Below are 18,822 nucleotides of genomic sequence, written 5' to 3' on the forward strand. Positions count from 1 at the left end.
TGGGTGGCAACCTGGATGACAAACTACAGGAAGACGTATAGCTATACAATAAATGTAATTTTCTTTTGCTAAAAAAAAATAGTACTTCAATTGCTAATGTGTATGGTTTTGTTGGTAACCTAAAATATTTATATTTTTCAGGTTAATGATGGTACAAGGATGCGACTTGCGTTGGATTTGATTCTAAGACCCCACAACTTGATGCTGCGTAATGTGATTGAATCTGCTACCAGGTATTACAATAAGTATAAACAAAAGGAGTCAAACAAAAATTAAATAATAGTAATTGTCATGTAGTCATGTTTATATTATATTAACTAATAAGACTTGTTAGTTTCATCTCTTTTACTTAAAAAATTATTATGCACTATATTTTTTATGGACTCTTGTTGAAAATTAATGTTTCTGTCTTTCGTTCGATTTTAGTTGAATTTAGGTGAAGCTTAATTTTCACTCTAGCATTTTGATTCCTTGAACCACTTCTGTGTTGTAAGCTTAATTGAAAATTTGATACTAAAATATATTAAGCATTTTAAAATAAAAACATGAGAGAATGGTTATAATCTATCTTCTGAAAATCGGTTCGGACCGGCCGGTTGAACCATGAACCGCTACAAAAAACAACTCGGACAAATGTTAAAACCTCAAATTTCAAAAACCGCAATTGAACCATCGAATCGGCCAAGAACTGGTCGGTCGAACCGAACCATCACCAGGCCGGATTTTTGGAATTAGGGAAAAATGCAAAGTTTTGAAAATGGTTCGAACCGACTGGTCAAACCGGTCAAATCGTGAACCGAGGGAAAAAGCGGTTTGGACCAAGATTCTGAAAACCCGTTTGAACTGGTCAGTCGAACCGTGAATGGTATAAAAAACGAATCGGTCATATATCAAAACTGAAAGATTCAGAAACCGTCGTTGGACCGTTGAACCGGTCGAGAACCGGTCATTAGAACTGAACCGAGACCCGACCGATTTTCTAAAATTTGCTCAAAACGGTGTTGTTGGTTAGAGGAACCCTAACCAGTAACCAGGCGCAGCACCTTCTTGGCCTCTCCTCTCTCACAGTCTCACTCAGCCACTCTCCTCCGGAAATGGATCCTCTCCATTTTTTTTCACTGGAGAGAATAAAGTGTGATCTCTCATCTTTAATTCTATAAATGGGACCAAAAATTAATAAGAGACAGAGAACAATGAATGGTGAGATCACACACTGGACATTATCCAATTTTTTTTCCACTAGAGAGGATCCACTCCCCTCTCCTCTTTCCTCTCATCGAGCTCCTCCTCACTCCCTCACTTCCCTCTCTCTAGCCTCTGAACGAACACACTGAAGAACGTAGAGAAGACAGAAGAGAACTCGAATGCAGCTTGGACGAAGCACCGAAGCAGCCATCTCTCGTCGCCATTCCTAACGTCCAGCCACTGCTTCTGCTATAGCTTCGGCGCAACGTCGCCATTGTTCACTGCGTATCCGCCTCCTTTTTGGCCAAGCTTCTGCGTCTGTTTTTTGGCCAACCCTTGTTCTACCCTTTTTGGCCAACACTTGTTCGAGCTGCTTAGCCCTCTGTTCAGTCCTCTACGCCGCGTGTTCGAGCCTCTGTTTAGCCTTTGTTCCGCGGCCTTTTAGCCACCGTTCCGCCATTGTCGGCCTCCATTCAGCCATCTCCGTCGCGATTTAAATCTCCTCCCTTTCCCTGTACTATTTGAATTTCAGAACTGCTCTATCCTAGGGTGATTTTTTTCCTTCTTCTTGTTTTTTCTTGTATTAATTATTCAGTTATTGTTTTTTTATTATTGTTTTCATGGTTAGTATGTTTTCTAGTTCTTATTTTGTTGTTTGTTTGCTGTAGTTTAAAATGTTAATTGTACTTGTTATTTTGATTTTTAGTTTTAATTGATCTTATTAACTTGTTAATTTGATAAATTATTATTTTGGTGTTGTTCTCTACCTTTTGATTGTTATATTGTGTTTTACTGTGGTTGATTTAATAAATTGTTCATTGAGTGGAAGATGAAAACTTGCCATGATAAAATTACTCCTGCCATGTTAAAACTACTCCTATTGGTTTAGTATGGCTCAATCCATGCTTCCAAAGAGATTCTACCACCATGCTTGGACCTTCTCTCTGAGGTTGGTCCTGTGATGATTAAGGATGTAAATCTTGTGACCCACTTTAGGAATTAACTTTAGTTTCTTTTTTAAATTGGGTGTCAAAATTTTGTTTGTTGATCCTAGTAATTTTGTTTGTTGATGTGTGAATATATTCTTTTATATTCCTCACTAAGTCATAGTGATCTGTATGCCTTTGATCCCATAGCCTTTGTATTGTTGCATATTGGTAGATAGAAGGTATCAAATTTTGTGACATATCTATTATGTTGAAGATCTAGAAAATTGATCGCTTTATTATATTCCCTAGAAACAATATAACTATACAACTACTAAACCTATAAACCAGCCAACATATTTAAGGATATCCTTCAGTGGTGCCAATGTGAGAATGGTTGAATTCTTGTCTTCTCTCTCTGGAAAACTTTATTATAATTTTTTTAAGTTTTAAAAACTGTTTTAACATTCTTATGCACTAATAAGCTCATAGCTCATTTTACTCACAGTTGTTCTTACTGGTTCTCTCCATTATGTGGCTGCCTCGCCCAAAGGTCCTCTTCTTATTACCCTTCAACATGTTTTTCCTTTGTATTGACTTCTTTTGTTTTTAAGCTTGCTTAACGATCTCTTGCTTATTTGTTTACTTCTTTCAGATCCCACTTATGTTGTGGCACCTGTTTTGCAATCTCGCTCGGGCCGTCAAGATTTGAAAAAGTTGTTTCAAGGTTCAATTACTTATCCCTGCAGCAAAGCATTAGAATCAGTTCATAGATTCATAGATTGAACAAAGTTTTATTTGGTTCAGAAAGTGGTGGAATAAATTCATAAACTTATAAATTTTCTCTATTATATAATATCTACTAGTCATTGATTAAGCAATTTTTTCTTATTATATCTGTTTCATGAGTCTGATTGCACTGTCTGCTTTCGGTATGCAGCATGGTATGAGAAGTGCCAAATAAAAAAGATATATTCCCCTCTTCTTGAAGGACTTCTTGCCCTCTACTTGGGTTTTGAATGGATTCAAGTAATCTTCTTAGCTTTACATTTTATATAATCTTTTGAAAATATTTTTCTGTTTTGTGTAAGATTGTCAAGGATAAACTAATTGGCAATGGTTATGTAACAGACAAATAACATTCTAGCTCCCATTATCACACATGGCATATACTCAATGGTTATATTGGGACATGGTCTTTGGAAAATTCATGACCACTGGCGTAGACTACGGCAAAGAATCCAACAGCTCAAATCAGAAGAAAGATATTCCAAGTAGATTTTGAAATACCATCCATGGCTGACACAACTTGATGAAAAATTGTATATGTATTAGAGTTGTTAATCTTGTAAAGGAAAATTGTATAATTGTGTTAGTTGAGATCTCTTACATACAGAATAAACAAGTTCTGATTACAAAATTTTCCAGTTATGAATATTTTCCAATAAAATGGGGGAAAATGTTTGGTGAAACAAATAGCACATTTACTGTTCCATTTAAATTATCCATGGAACGTTTTATTTGAACCACTAGCTATCATGGGGTGAATAATTCAACATGTGACGTAGTGGGGTAGTATATATCCTTTATGGCTTTACCCCAATGTTGATCGGGCTAAATGAGAGACAAAAAAGACATACAAGTTAGGTGCTGGTTAAAGTCAAGCTGTAAATGCAAAAGAAAGTAGGTAAATAGATAAGCATCTAAACAATGTTACATAAGATTCTTCATAAAGAAAAGGAATTTATTTTGGGTAGATAAAACTGAAAATTTTAATTAAACATTTTCTCACATGGAGCATTATATATCACCCAAAAAGGAAAAGAAAATACATATTAGTAATAGTATAAAACAACATATAACTTAGATAATAGTGTACTAAGTCAACTATTTTCGTAAGACTAGTGTAGAAATCAATACCACCAAACTTCTAATTCATACATACAATAAATACAGAGTCACTTAAGGACTTCCTTCAGCTTTAGCAACAATGACATATTCATAGGCTGTGGAATGCTAGAATGAAGTTCAACTAGTAGTCTCAATCTTCCTCTAATTGAGCGATGATGCTTGCAAAAATTCGATACCCTTGAGACATATCCGTAAAAAGGCAGTACTCATTCTGGGCATGGTATGTATCCATTAGACCTAATAGTAACATGAAACGCAAGTGAGTAACTTATTTCTTATCTACATCAAGATTCAACGTGTATAAATTTGTTCTTAGGAAGGCCATACCATATCCAGCAGTTTGGACATCAAAACCTTCATCCTGCGGTAGAAAAAATAAGAGTTCAAGTAAGGGATCTGAGTGCTAACTGCCTACAACTAGAAAAGATTTTTAATTTTCGCCGAGCAACGAGAATGTATTATCACCTGTAGCTCCCGAATGAGTGGAAAACTTCCAGTAATTGAGTAAGGCTTCACATGCCCAACTACTTCTTCAGTTGCTTTGCACAAAATATGGTAGCCTCTGAAATTAAGATCACAAGCTACTCTAGAATTTGCCTCATCAAAAGTTAGAGTAAGGGTGTAGAAGAATACAAAGGAAGCCTTAATAGCTACACATACGTGAAAATTAAAAATCAAGGGATCCAAACCTTAATAGCTATATGTAGTGGAGGATAAATAAGTCAAAACTTCCCCTTAAGTCATCATCAGGCAAGACATATTTTGAAACAGGACCCCGTGTTTCTAGCTTATGTATGTTGAGATTAATGTTGTCCACATATTCTTGCAGCTTTGTCACTACATCCTTCACTACATCCTTCACACTGAACAAAGTATTAGACCACAGGATATGCTTGAAAAATCATTGAAATCTCTGATTCTCACATGTTTTCTTCTACCTTTACGAAATTACTTTGCAAATGAAATATACTAGTAAACGAAGAATAAAAAATTGGATCCAAAGTTCCAAAAAGAGGACAACTTTGGCCATATTATAAGATGTTGCTTACTTGTAAAATGGGGTTAACCTGCAACACACAAAATAAAAACATCACTAATGCCATATCAAAACCATTCCTAAAAGAAAAATCTAGATTGATTGTAATTTCCTAGAGCATAAACCTGACATCTCCTGAAATAGTACATTTCCCTAGAATTTGGTTGATTCCACCTCCAGGATCTACAGTAGAAAATATAATCATGAATATTGAAGATCTTATATTAAAAAAGAAGTACTAAAGTAATAATTTGGGCCCATAAACTTACAGCTCCATTGGGTTGGTTTCATGGTTGATGCGGTGGCAAACCCATAGATCTGTTCCTGTGGATGTGGTGGAAAGTCTTCATAAAATTGTGATTGGATTTTCTTTAGAGCATCCATGAATAGCTCCAGAGGATTTATAGCCTGCAAGAAACCAAATATAAAATAATAGACAAGTTAACAACGCAGTACTTACAATATTATAAAGCTTAAGAGTTGAAGTCACAGAAAACATTAAAATTAAAAAAAAATGTATTGATTGGTCAATACTTGGTCAAGTTGCCACGCAGCAGGGGGTAAGGCCTAAAGACAAAAGCAACTATAGAATTGGTTATAATCTACTTTGACAGTCACAGAACTAAGACAAGCTTTTTTCTTCTCTCTTGTTTTGTCATCAAGAATACAGTTTAGTAGAGAAGGAGTAAAATTGGAATAATTATGTTTACTTACACACACATACCACATCTCTCACAAAATCAAGAATTAGAACTTTATTGTTGAGTTATTAATATTATATATCATACTCATCAAATAAAAAAACCAAAATAAAAATAATAGTACTAGAAAATGCCATAGTCGAGCGAAATGTTGAAGGTAGTACTATATGAATGAAGAGCATACTTTATGAGCTAACCCACTGTGAAAGAGTTTTCCGGTGACATGAAGTTTCCAATGTATCATTCCACCACACCCTTTTGCTTATAGTACCCCTTCTCTGCCAAGGCCTTGCCCATAACCTTAACAATGATTCCCTCACGCAACCAATGGTCTTTCCTGTTTATTTTCTCCTTTTTCTTCTCTTCCCTTATCAATTCTTCCAAGGTTGACTTTCCTCCACCGCCACTCTCTTTTCTCTTCAAACTATTTCCCGGATTCCTTTCCTTGTATTTATCTTCCTCATCCTCATCAAACATAGCCTTCTTCGATAAATTATCAGAATAATTAACAATGGAGTAATTCACAGTAAAAATAATAAGATTCACAGATTAATTAACACTTATTCAACCCATAACAAGTTCACAAATTAACTAACAACAATTATTCAATAATTGTTATAAAAAATTACCTAGAAGCTAGAAGCCCTAGAACAGAGTAGGGCAGATCCTGAGCAAGAGGGGGACAAGGGAACGACTGAAGGGATGACAGGTGGAACAGAGATAGCGCCGGCGATGATGGAACAGAGCTGCGTGATGAGCGGATAACTTATACGCTTTTTGGCATTGTTTTTAGTATGTTTTTAGTATGATCTAGTTAGTTTTTAGTATATTTTTATTAGTTTTTTAGTTAAAATTTACTTTTCTGGACTTTACTATGAGTTTGTGTGTTTTTCTGTGATTTCAGGTATTTTCTGGCTGAAATTGAGGGTTCTGAGCAAAAATCTGATTCAGAGACTGAAAAGGACTGCAGATGCTGTTGGATTCTGACCTCCCTGCACTCGAAGTGGATTTTCTGGAGCTACAGAAGCTCAATTTGCGCGCTCTCAATGGCATTGGAAAGTAGACATCCTGGGCTTTCCAGCAATGTATAATAGTCCATACTTTGCCCGAGATTTGATGGCCCAAACCGGCGTGGCAAAACAGCCTCAGAAATTCCAGCGTTTAACGCTGGAACTGGCATAAAACTTGGAGTTAAACGCCCAAACTGGCATAAAAGCTGGCGTTTAACTCCAGAAAAGGTCTCTACACGAAAATGCTTCAATGCTCAGCCCAAGCACACACCAAGTGGACCCAGAAGTGGATTTTTACGTCATTTACTCATTTCTGTATACCCTAGGTTACTAGTTTACTATTAATAGGATCTTTTGACATTGTATCAGTTCCTCATGACACTTTACACGTTTCTTTGTGTACCTTCCACAGCATGAGTCTCTAAACCCCATGGTTGGGGGTGAGGAGCTCTGCTGTGTCTTGATGGATTAATGCAATTACTACTGTTTCTCATTCAATCATGCTTGCTTCCATTCTAAGATACTACTTGTTCTTAAATCGGATGAATGTGATGATCCGTGACAATCATCATCATTCTCAACTATGAACGTGTGCCTGACAACCACCTCCGTTCTATCTTAGATTAAGTAGATATCTCTTGGATTCTTTGACCGGAATCTTCGTGGTATAAGCTAGAACTGATGGCGGCATTCAAGAGAATCCGGAAGGTCTAAACCTTGTCTGTGGTATTCTGAGTAGGATTCAATGATTGAATGACTGTGACGAGCTTCAAACTCCTGAAGGCGGGGCGTTAGTGACAGACGCAAAAGAATCACTGGATTCTATTCCGGCCTGATTGATAACCGACAGATGGATAGCCGTGCCGTGACAGGGTGCGTTGAACATTTCCACTGAGAGGATGGGAGGTAGCCACTGACAACGGTGAAACCCTTGCATACAGCTTGCCATGGAAGGAGCCTTGCGTGCTTGAAGAAGAAGACAGTAGGAAAGCAGAGATTCAGAAGATGGAGCATCTCCAAAACCTCAACCTATTCTCCATCACTGCAATTCAAGTACCTGTTTTATGTTCTTTTGCTTTTTACAATCAATCCTGATAATCTTTGATATCCTGACTAAGATTTACAAGATAACCATAGCTTGCTTCAAGCCGACAATCTCCGTGGGATCGACCCTTACTCACGTAAGGTATTACTTGGACGACCCAGTGCACTTGCTGGTTAGTTGTGCGGGATTGCAAAAGTGTGATTGCAATTTCGTGCACCAAGTTTTTGGCGCCGTTGCCGGGGATTGTTCGAGTTTGGACAACTGACGGCTTATCTTGTTGCTTAGATTAGGACTGTTTTGTTTTTGTTGGTTTAGAGTCTTTTAGTTGAGTCTAGTTTCATATTTTAAGTTTGGTGTCAATTGCATGCTTTTACTTTTCTTTTAGTTTTTCGATTTTGCATGTCCTTAGTCTCTTTTTGATCTATAAAAATTCTACGTTTGGTGTCCTCTTTGTGTTTTCCCTTAAAAAATTTTCGAAAATTAGTGTTTGATTTTCTAAAAGTTTTAAGTTTGGTGTCATTTTGTTGTTTTTCTCTTTCCTCTTTTCAAAAATCAAATCTTTTTCATAAAATTTTTCAATCATATCTTTTTAATTGCTCTTTTCAAAATCTTTTTATTTAACTAATTGATTCAGTTCACAATTTGCTTTGATCTTATTTTCTTTTTGATTTTCGAATTTTTATCTTAATTTCCTTTTATTTTATTTTATTTTTTTCGTTTAATTCTCCAAAAAAAAAATATTTTATCTATTTGCAATCCATATCATTTCCCTTTATCCATTATGGACCTAAGTGGAATTGATCAGTCCAGAAGGACTCTGGGGTCATATGCTAACCCCATTACAGCTGCATATGGGAGTAGCATCTGTACACCTCCCATCAAAGCAAGCAGCTTTGAGCTAAATCCTCAACTCATTATCATAGTGCAGCAAAATTGCTAGTATTCCGGTCTTCCACAGGAAGAGCCTACTGAGTTTCTGGCACAATTCTTACAAATTGCTGACACAGTACATGATAAAGAGGTAGATCAGGATGTCTACAGACTATTACTGTTTCCATTTGCTGTAAAAGATCAAGCTAAAAGGTGGTTAAATAGCCAACCTACAGCAAGCATAAAGACATGGAAACAGTTATCAGACAAATTCCTGAATCACTTTTACCCTCCAAAGAGGATGACACAGCTAAGGCTGGACATCCAAGGCTTTAAACAAGAGGATAATGAATCCCTTTATAATGCCTGGGAGAGGTATAGAGGTATGCTAAGAAAGTGCCCCTCTGAAATGTTTTCAGAGTGGGTACAGTTAGACATCTTCTACTATGGGCTTACAGAAAAAGCTCAGATGTCTTTAGACCACTCAGCTGGTGGATCTATACACATGAGGAAGACAATTGAAGAAGCTCAAGAGCTTATAGACACTGTTGCTAGAAACCAATATTTGTACTCTAGCAATGAGTTCTCTCCAAAAGAGGAAGTCATGGCACTAGCCACTGATCCTAATCCTCAAAAATAGATGATTGAGCTTAATCAACAATTGCTCCTGATGACAGAACAGTTAGCAGAATTTAAAGAGATGCTCCATGAAACTAAAGTTGCTAACAAGAACATGGAACTGCAGTTGAATCAAGCTAAACAGCAAATATCTAAACAGATAACAGAGGAATGTCAAGCAGTTCAACTGAGGAGTGGGAAAACACTGAATAACACTGCTCAAAAGAGCAAAAGACCAAATATGGAACAATTGACAGAGGATAACCAACCCACTGTTCAAAATTTCTCTGAGGACAGTAAGAGCCCGGAGAGGAATACTTTTGGCGTTCAAACGCCAGAGAGGGAAGGAAAGTTGGCGTTAAACGCCCATTCCTTGCCCAGTTCTGGCGTTCAAACGCCAGAAAAGGGGGAAAAGTTGGCGTTAAATGCCCATTTTCCACCCAATCCTGGCGTTTAGACGCCAAGGGAGGATCAGACACCTGAGAGTGCTGACAGTAATCCCTCTAACAAGGCTTCTTCAACCACTTCTGTAAGGAATAAACCTGCAGCATCTAAGGTTGAAGAATATAAAGCCAAGATGCCTTATCCTCAAAAACTCCGCCAAGCGGAACAGGATAAGCAATTTGCCCGCTTTGCAGACTACCTAAGGACTCTTGAAATAAAGATTCCGTTTGCAGAGGCACTTGAGCAAATACCTTCTTATGCTAAGTTCATGAAAGAAATCTTAAGTCATAAGAAGGATTGGAGAGAAACTGAAAAAGTGTTTCTCACTGAAGAATGCAGTGCAGTCATTCTAAAAAGCTTACCAGAAAAGCTTCAAGATCCAGGAAGCTTTATGATACCATGCACATTAGAAGGTGCCTGCACCAAGACAGCCCTATGTGATCTTGGAGCAAGCATCAATCTAATACCTGCATCCACTATCAGAAAGCTTGGGTTGACTGGAGAAGTCAAACCAACCCGGATATGCCTCCAACTTGCTGATGGCTCCATTAAATATCCATCAGGCATAATAGAGGATATGATTGTCAAAGTTGGGCCATTTGCCTTTCTAACTGACTTTGTTGTGCTGGAAATGGAGGAGCACAAGAGTGCAACTCTCATTCTAGGAAGACCTTTCCTAGCAACTGGACGAACTCTCATTGATGTACAAAAAGGGGAAGTGACCCTGAGAGTCAATGAGGATGAGTTCAAGTTGAATGCTGTAAAAGCTATGCAGCATCCAGACACACCAAATGACTGCATGGGCGCTGACATTATTGACTCTCTGGTAGAAGAGATCAATATGACTGAGAGCCTAGAATCAGAGCTTGAGAACATCTTCAAGGATGCTCAACCTGATCAAGAAGAATCAGTGGAAACAAAGGAATTTTCGAAAATTCCTCAGGAGGAGGATAAGCCTCCCAAACCTGAACTCAAACCACTACCACCATCCCTGAAGTATGCATTTCTGGGAGAGGGTGACACTTTTCCAGTGATTATAAGCTCTGCTTTAAATCCACAAGAAGAGGAAGCACTGATTCAAGTGCTAAGGACACACAAGACAGCTCTTGGGTGGTCCATAAGTGATCTTAAGGGCATTAGCCCAGCTAGATGCATGCACAAGATCCTGTTGGAGGATAATGCCAAACCAGTGGTTCAACCACAAAGGAGGCTAAATCCAGCCATGAAGGAGGTGGTGCAGAAAGAGGTCACTAAATTACTAGAGGCTGGGATTATTTATCCTATTTCTGATAGCCCCTGGGTGAGCCCTGTCCAAGTTGTCCCCAAAAAGGGAGGCATGACAGTGGTTCATAATGAAAAAAATGAACTGGTTCCTACAAGAACAGTCACAGGGTGGCGTATGTGTATTGACTACAGAAGGCTCAATACAGCCACCAGAAAGGATCATTTTCCTTTACCATTCATAGACCAAATGTTAGAAAGACTAGCTGGTCATGATTATTACTGCTTTTTGGATGGCTATTCAGGCTACAACCAAATTGCAGTAGATCCTCAGGACCAAGAGAAAACAACATTTACTTGCCCTTCTGGCGTGTTTGCCTACAGGAGGATGCCTTTTGGTCTGTGCAATGCACCTGCAACCTTTCAGAGGTGCATGCTCTCTATCTTCTCAGATATGGTAGAGAAATTTCTGGAAGTCTTCATGGACGACTTCTCAGTATATGGAGACTCATTCAGCTCCTGTCTTAATCACCTAGCACTTGTCCTGAAAAGGTGCCAAGAGACTAACCTGGTTTTAAACTGGGAGAAATGTCACTTTATGGTGACTGAGGGAATTGTCCTTGGGCACAAAATTTCAAGCAGGGGAATAGAGGTGGATAAGGCAAAGGTAGAGGTAATTGAAAAATTACCACCACCTGCCAATGTTAAGGCAATCAGAAGCTTTCTGGGGCATGCAGGATTCTACAGAAGGTTCATAAAGGATTTTTCGAAAATTGCAAAACCTTTGAGTAACCTGCTAGCTGCTGACACACCATTTGTGTTTGACACACAGTGTCTGCAGGCATTTGAGACCCTGAAAGCTAAGCTGGTCACAGCACCAGTCATCTCTGCACCAGATTGGACATTGCCATTTGAACTAATGTGTGATGCTAGTGACCATGCCATTGGTGCAGTGTTGGGACAGAGGCATAACAAGCTTCTGCACGTCATTTATTATGCCAGCCGTGTTCTAAATGACGCACAGAAGAATTACACAACCACAGAAAAAGAGTTACTTGCAGTGGTCTATGCCATTGACAAGTTTAGATCCTATCTAGTGGGATCCAAAGTGGTTGTGTACACTGACCATGCTGCTCTTAAATACTTACTCACAAAGCAGGATTCAAAACCCAGACTTATAAGATGGGTGTTGCTTCTGCAAGAGTTTGATATAGAAATAAGAGACAGAAAAGGGACAGAGAACCAAGTAGCTGATCATCTGTCCCGAATAGAACCAGTAGCTGGGGCGTCCCTCCCTTCTACTGAGATCTCTGAGACCTTCCCAGATGAGCAACTCTTTGCCATTCAGGAAGCTCCATGGTTTGCAGATATTGGAAACTATAAAGCTGTGAGGTTCATACCCAGGAGTACAGCAGAGTGCAAAGAAAGAAATTAATTTCAGATGCCAAGTACTACCTCTGGGATGAACCATATCTCTTTAAGAGATGTGCAGACGGAATGATCCGCAGATGTGTACCCAGAGAAGAAGCACAAAGGATCCTATGGCACTACCATGGATCACAGTATGGAGGACATTTTGGGAGTGAGCGAACAGCCACTAAAGTCCTCCAATGTGGCTTCTACTGGCCTACTCTCTATAAAGATTCCCGAGAGTTTGTGCGTAACTGTGACAATTGCCAAAGAGCTGGTAACTTGCCTCACGGATATGCCATGCCTCAACAAGGAATATTAGAGATAGAATTGTTTGATGTATGGGGCATTGACTTCATGGGGCCATTCCCACCATCATACTCAAACACTTACATTCTGGTGGCAGTGGACTATGTATCTAAATGGGTAGAAGCAATTGCTACACCCACTAATGATACCAAGACCATGCTAAAATTCCTCCAGAAACACATCTTCAGCAGATTTGGTGTTCCCAGAGTACTAATCAATGACGGGGGCACTCATTTCTGCAATAGACAGCTATACTCTGCTATGGTTAGATATGGAATTAGCCACAAAGTGGCAACTCCGTATCATCCACAGACAAATGGGCAAGCTGAGGTCTCTAACAGAGAGCTAAAAAGAATCCTGGAACGGACTGTGATAGCCCGAAGAAAGGATTGGGCAAAGAGCTTGGATGATGCTCTGTGGGCATACAGAACAGCATTCAAGACTCCTATAGGAACCTCTCCATACCAACTGGTGTATGGGAAGGCCTGTCATCTGCCCGTGGAACTGGAACATAAAGCCTACTGGGCAACCAGATTCCTAAACATGGATGCTCAGTTAGCTGGTGAAAAAAGATTACTCCAGCTAAATGAGCTAGAGGAGTTCAGACTCAATGCCTTTGAAAATGCAAAAATTTATAAGGAAAAGGCAAAGAAATGGCATGACAAGAAGTTGTCAACCAGAGTCTTTGAGCCAGGACAAAAAGTTCTGCTCTTCAACTCAAGGCTCAGACTGTTTCCAGGAAAACTTAAATCCCGGTGGAGGGGTCCGTATGTGATTACAGGAGTGTCACCATATGGATATGTTGAGCTTCAGGATATTGATTCTGACAAAAAGTTCATTGTTAATGGACAGAGAATCAAGCATTATCTTGAAGGCAATTTTGAGCAGGAATGCTCAAAACTGAGACTTGAGTGATTTTCAATAAAGGTCCAGCTAAAGACAGTAAAGAAGCGCTTGCTGGGAGGCAACCCAGTCATTAGGAGGTTATATGATTTGTTCTTACAGAGGCAAGTATCAAAAATGAAGGAATTCACAGAGTTACAGAAGGATTCAGCTCAAAAAGCAGAGAAAAAGAGCTTACTGGCGAAAAAACGCCAGTAAGGGGCATTTTGGGCGTTAAACGCCAGAATGGGTACCATTCTGGGCGTTTAACGCCAGGTGTGCAGCATCCTGGGCATTTAGAAAAACGCCCAGTGATAAAGGAATTCTGGCATTTAACGCCAGCCAGGGCACCTGGCTGGGCGTTAAACGCCCAAAAGGGGCAACAAATGGGCGTTAAACGCCAGAATGGGTGCCATTCTGGGCGTTTAACGCCAGAAAGGTGGGGGGAGTAAAATTTTGTTTTCAAATCAAATTTTTTCAAACTTTCCTTTTCTTACCCATACTTTTCTACAAAAACACATTTCAATCTCTCATCATTCACTTTCAAATTTTCAAAAATCTAAAATCCTTCTTCAAATCTCTCAAATCATTCCCAAATTTGGTTCAAAAACTCACCCTTCTCTCAATTTCTTTCCATATCTTCTCAAATCTCCTTTCAAATTTTTCTTTTTTTTTTCGAAATCTCTCCTCCCCACTTTATAAATACACGTTTGGCCCCCCTTATTCCCCACACCATTCGAATTTGCTCTTCCTCTCTCTCTCTTCTTTCCTTTCTTTTGCTTGAGGACAAGCAAACCTCTAAGTTTGGTGTGCTTTTCCGTGATCACTAAGCCAAGATTCATCAAGATCATGGCTCCTAAGGGAAAACAAACCAATTTAAGAGGAAAGAAAGAGAATAATCCAAAGAATCTTTGGAATCAAGAGAAGTTCTTAACGAAAGAACATGAAGACCATTATCACAAAATAATGGGTCTGAGGTCGGTGATCCCGGAAGTTAAATTTGATCTGAAAGAAGATGAATATCCGGGGATCCAAGAGCAAATTCGAAACAGAGGATGGGAAGTTCTAACCAATCCTGAGATAAAGGTTGGAAGGAATATGGTTCAGGAATTCTACTCAAATCTGTGGTTAACAGATAAGCAGAGAATGACTGGAACTGCTTACCATACCTACAGAACCATGGTCAGAAGGAAAGTTGTGTACTTCCATCTGGACAAAATAAGAGAAATCTTCAAATTACCTCAACTGCAAGATGATCCTGAATCCTTTAATAGGAGAATGGTGAGAGCAGATAAAGGGTTGGATCAAGTTCTAGAGGACATATGCCTCCCTGGAACTAAGTGGATAACCAATTCAAAGGGTGTCCCAAACCAACTCAAGAGGGGAGACCTCAAACCAATTGCAAGAGGTTGGCTAGACTTTATTGGGCGTTCCATACTGCCCACTAGCAACCGTTCTGAGGTCACTATCAAGAGAGCAGTGATGATTCATTGCATTATGCTTGGAAAAGAAGTGGAGGTTCATCATGTGATTGCTTGTGAGATCTACACAATTGCAAATAAAAATTCCACTGAAGCCAAATTGGCTTACCCAAGCTTGATCTCCTTGCTCTGTAAAGAGGCTGGGGTAAAGATGGGAGTAGATGAATTCATACACATTGAACATCCGATCACCAAGAAGTCAATGGAAGGACAAATGCAAGACAACTCTATCAAAAGGAGGGTGCAGGAGTTCCTCCCTGAATTCCCTGAAATTGGCTACTGGGCCAGCCTAGAAGCATCTATCAACAAGTTGCAAGAGACTATGGAGCAACTGAAGGAAGAACAGCAGAATCAGAACTGCATGCTCTGCAAATTGCTGAAGGAACAAGAGAAGCAGGGGCGTGAACTCCAAGAGTTGAAACACCAAAAGCTCTCATCTCAAGTTGAGGGAGCATCCACTTCTCAAAATCAAGGTTGTTGAGTCCTAACTCTGTGAAAACCTCTATCATTAGGAGCCTATTTAAATTTTTTGTTTTTTTTTTATTTTCTAGTCTCATCTTATATTTATTTTTGAGTCTTGTTTTTAATTCATAATTAAAAAAATTTAAAATTCATGTCTTAAAGCTATGAATGTCCTATGACTCCATCACCTCTCTTAAATGAAAAATGCTTTAATCACAAAAGAACAAGAAGTACAGGATTTCGAAATTTATCCTTGAAACTAGTTGAATTAGTTTGATGTGGTGACAATAATTTTTGTTTTCCGAATGAATGCTTGAATAGTGCATATGTCTTTTGAATTTGTTGTTTTGAGAATGTTAAAAATTGTTGGCTCTTGAAAGAATGAGGAAAAAGAGAACTGTTATTGAGGATCTAAAAAAATCATTAGATTGATTCTTGAAGCAAGAAAAAGCAGTGAACACAAAAAAAAAAATTCGAAAAAAAAAGGAAGAGAAAAAGAAAAAGAAAAAGAAAGAAATAAAGCTGTGATCCAAGGCAAAAAGAGTGTGCTTAAGAATCCTGGACACCTCTAATTGGGGACTCTAGCAAAGCTGAGTCACAATCTGAAAAGGTTCACCCAATTATGTGTCTGTGGCATGTATGTATCCGGTGGTAATACTGGAAGACAGAGTGCTTTGGGCCACAGCCAAGACTCATACACTAGCTATGTTCAAGAATCATTATACTTAACTAGGAGAATCAATAACATTATTTGAGTTCTGAGTTCTTATAGATGCCAATCATTCTGAACTTCAAAGGATAGAGTGAGATGCCAAAACTGTTCGGAGGCAAAAAGCTACTAGTCCCGCTCATCTAATTGGAGCTAAGTTTCCTTGATATTTTGGAATCTATAGTATATTCTCTTCTTTTTATCCTATTTTGATCTTCAGTTGCTTGGGGACAAGCAACAATTTAAGTTTGGTGTTGTGATGAGCGGATAATTTATACGCTTTTTGGCATTGTTTTTAGTATGTTTTTAGTATGATCTAGTTAGTTTTTAGTATATTTTTATTAGTTTTTTAGTTAAAATTCACTTTTCTGGACTTTACTATGAGTTTGTGTGTTTTTCTGTGATTTCAGGTATTTTCTGGCTGAAATTGAGGGTTCTGAGCAAAAATCTGATTCAGAGACTGAAAAGGACTGCAGATGCTGTTGGATTCTGACCTCCCTGCACTCGAAGTGGATTTTCTGGAGCTACAGAAGCCCAATTGGCGCGCTCTCAACGGCATTGGAAAGTAGACATCCTGGGCTTTCCAGCAATGTATAATAGTCCATACTTTTCCCGAGATTTGATGGCCCAAACCGGCGTGGCAAAACAGCCTCAGAAATTCCAGCGTTTAACGCTGGAACTGGCATAAAACTTGGAGTTAAACGCCCAAACTGGCATAAAAGCTGGCGTTTAACTCCAGAAAAGGTCTCTACACGAAAATGCTTCAATGCTCAGCCCAAGCACACACCAAGTGGACCCAGAAGTGGATTTTTACGTCATTTACTCATTTCTGTATACCCTAGGTTACTAGTTTACTATTAATAGGATCTTTTGACATTGTATCAGTACCTCATGACACTTTACACGTTTCTTTGTATACCTTCCACAGCATGAGTCTCTAAACCCCATGGTTGGGGGTGAGGAGCTCTGCTGTGTCTTGATGGATTAATGCAATTACTACTGTTTCTCATTCAATCATGGTTGCTTCCATTCTAAGATACTACTTGTTCTTAAATCGGATGAATGTGATGATCCGTGACAATCATCATCATTCTCAACTATGAACGTGTGCCTGACAACCACCTCCGTTCTATCTTAGATTATGTAGATATCTCTTGGATTCTTTGACCGGAATCTTCGTGGTATAAGCTAGAACTGATGGCGGCATTCAAGAGAATCCGGAAGGTCTAAACCTTGTCTGTGGTATTCTGAGTAGGATTCAATGATTGAATGACTGTGACGAGCTTCAAACTCCTGAAGGCGGGGCGTTAGTGACAGACGCAAAAGAATCACTGGATTCTATTCCGGCCTGATTGAGAACCGACAGATGGATAGCCATGCCGTGACAGGGTGCGTTGAACATTTCCACTGAGAGGATGGGAGGTAGCCACTGACAACGATGAAACCCTTGCATACAGCTTGCCATGGAAGGAGCCTTGCGTGCTTGAAGAAGAAGACAGTAGGAAAGCAGAGATTCAGAAGATGGAGCATCTCCAAAACCTCAACCTATTCTCCATCACTGCAATTCAAGTACCTGTTTTATGTTCTTTTGCTTTTTACAATCAATCCTGATAATCTTTGATATCCTGACTAAGATTTACAAGATAACCATAGCTTGCTTCAAGCCGACAATCTCCGTGGGATCGACCCTTACTCACGTAAGGTATTACTTGGACGACCCAGTGCACTTGCTGGTTAGTTGTACGGGATTGCAAAAGTGTGATTGCAATTTCGTGCACCACTGCGCGACGGAAAAAGGAGGCGAGCCCGACGACGATGGAACCGAGCTGCGTGGCGGTGCTTTCAAAGCTGAAACAGTAGCTGCACGATGGTGGAACAGAGCTGCACGATAACGACGGTGGCTTCGAAGCTCCTTTCGGCGAAGGCGACGGGAGATGGACGGAGGTGAGGGAGTGAGATCGATGATGGAGAGAGGAAGGAGGAGCTCGAGGGTGATGGGAGGGATGGGTTCGCGTTTAGCCGTTGTGTGGAGCTAAGGTTGCTGGGTTGTGTAATTGGCTAGGGCATCCCAGCAAAACGATGGCGTCTTGCGTGCGACGCAAAGACAGATGAAAGAGATCGAGGAGAAGAGAGAGACAGAGAGAGAGGATAGAAAGAGGAGAGAAGAGAAGAAGATGAAGAAGGCTGAAACCTTCAGAGGCGTGAACGAGAAGGTTTCTGAACCCAGATGAAAAACAATTTTGGTTTTTTGTTTTTTTAATATGTTTAACACAATTTTGATTTTTTATTTTTTTAATGTATTTTTGTTTTGTTGTTTTAATTATTTGAAACTATAAAATTAGGATTAATTGAATTCTAAAATTTGATTAATTTAAAAGGATATTTTTGTCTAATCAAATAAAGGAAGGATGTTTAAGTCTTTTTATAAAATTAAATAAATAAATGTTTTTTATTTTTATTTAATTAAAAGGATATTTTAATAAAAGGGATGATATACTATATATTTAAAAAGAATTAAATGCTGACGTGGAAAATAAATTCCACATATTTTATTGTTATTTATCTATATTTTAAACATATCAGTAGTATAAATTTATCATCG

At 39.0% G+C, this 18,822-nt stretch overlaps 1 long non-coding RNA gene across 1 annotated transcript; it reads right to left on the minus strand.

Moving 5' to 3' along the window:
- Nucleotides 1-4,023: 4,023 nt before the first annotated feature.
- Nucleotides 4,024-4,641, minus strand: LOC112722770 (uncharacterized). Its single transcript, XR_011869344.1, has 3 exons — nucleotides 4,488-4,641; nucleotides 4,350-4,383; nucleotides 4,024-4,259 (listed from the first exon to the last, which is right to left on the minus strand). It is a non-coding gene; the product is annotated as an uncharacterized lncRNA (long non-coding RNA).
- Between the last annotated feature and the right edge of the window lie 14,181 nt (nucleotides 4,642-18,822).

This window comes from Arachis hypogaea, chromosome 2 (genome assembly GCF_003086295.3).
Source record: "Arachis hypogaea cultivar Tifrunner chromosome 2, arahy.Tifrunner.gnm2.J5K5, whole genome shotgun sequence".
NCBI lineage: Eukaryota > Viridiplantae > Streptophyta > Magnoliopsida > Fabales > Fabaceae > Arachis > Arachis hypogaea.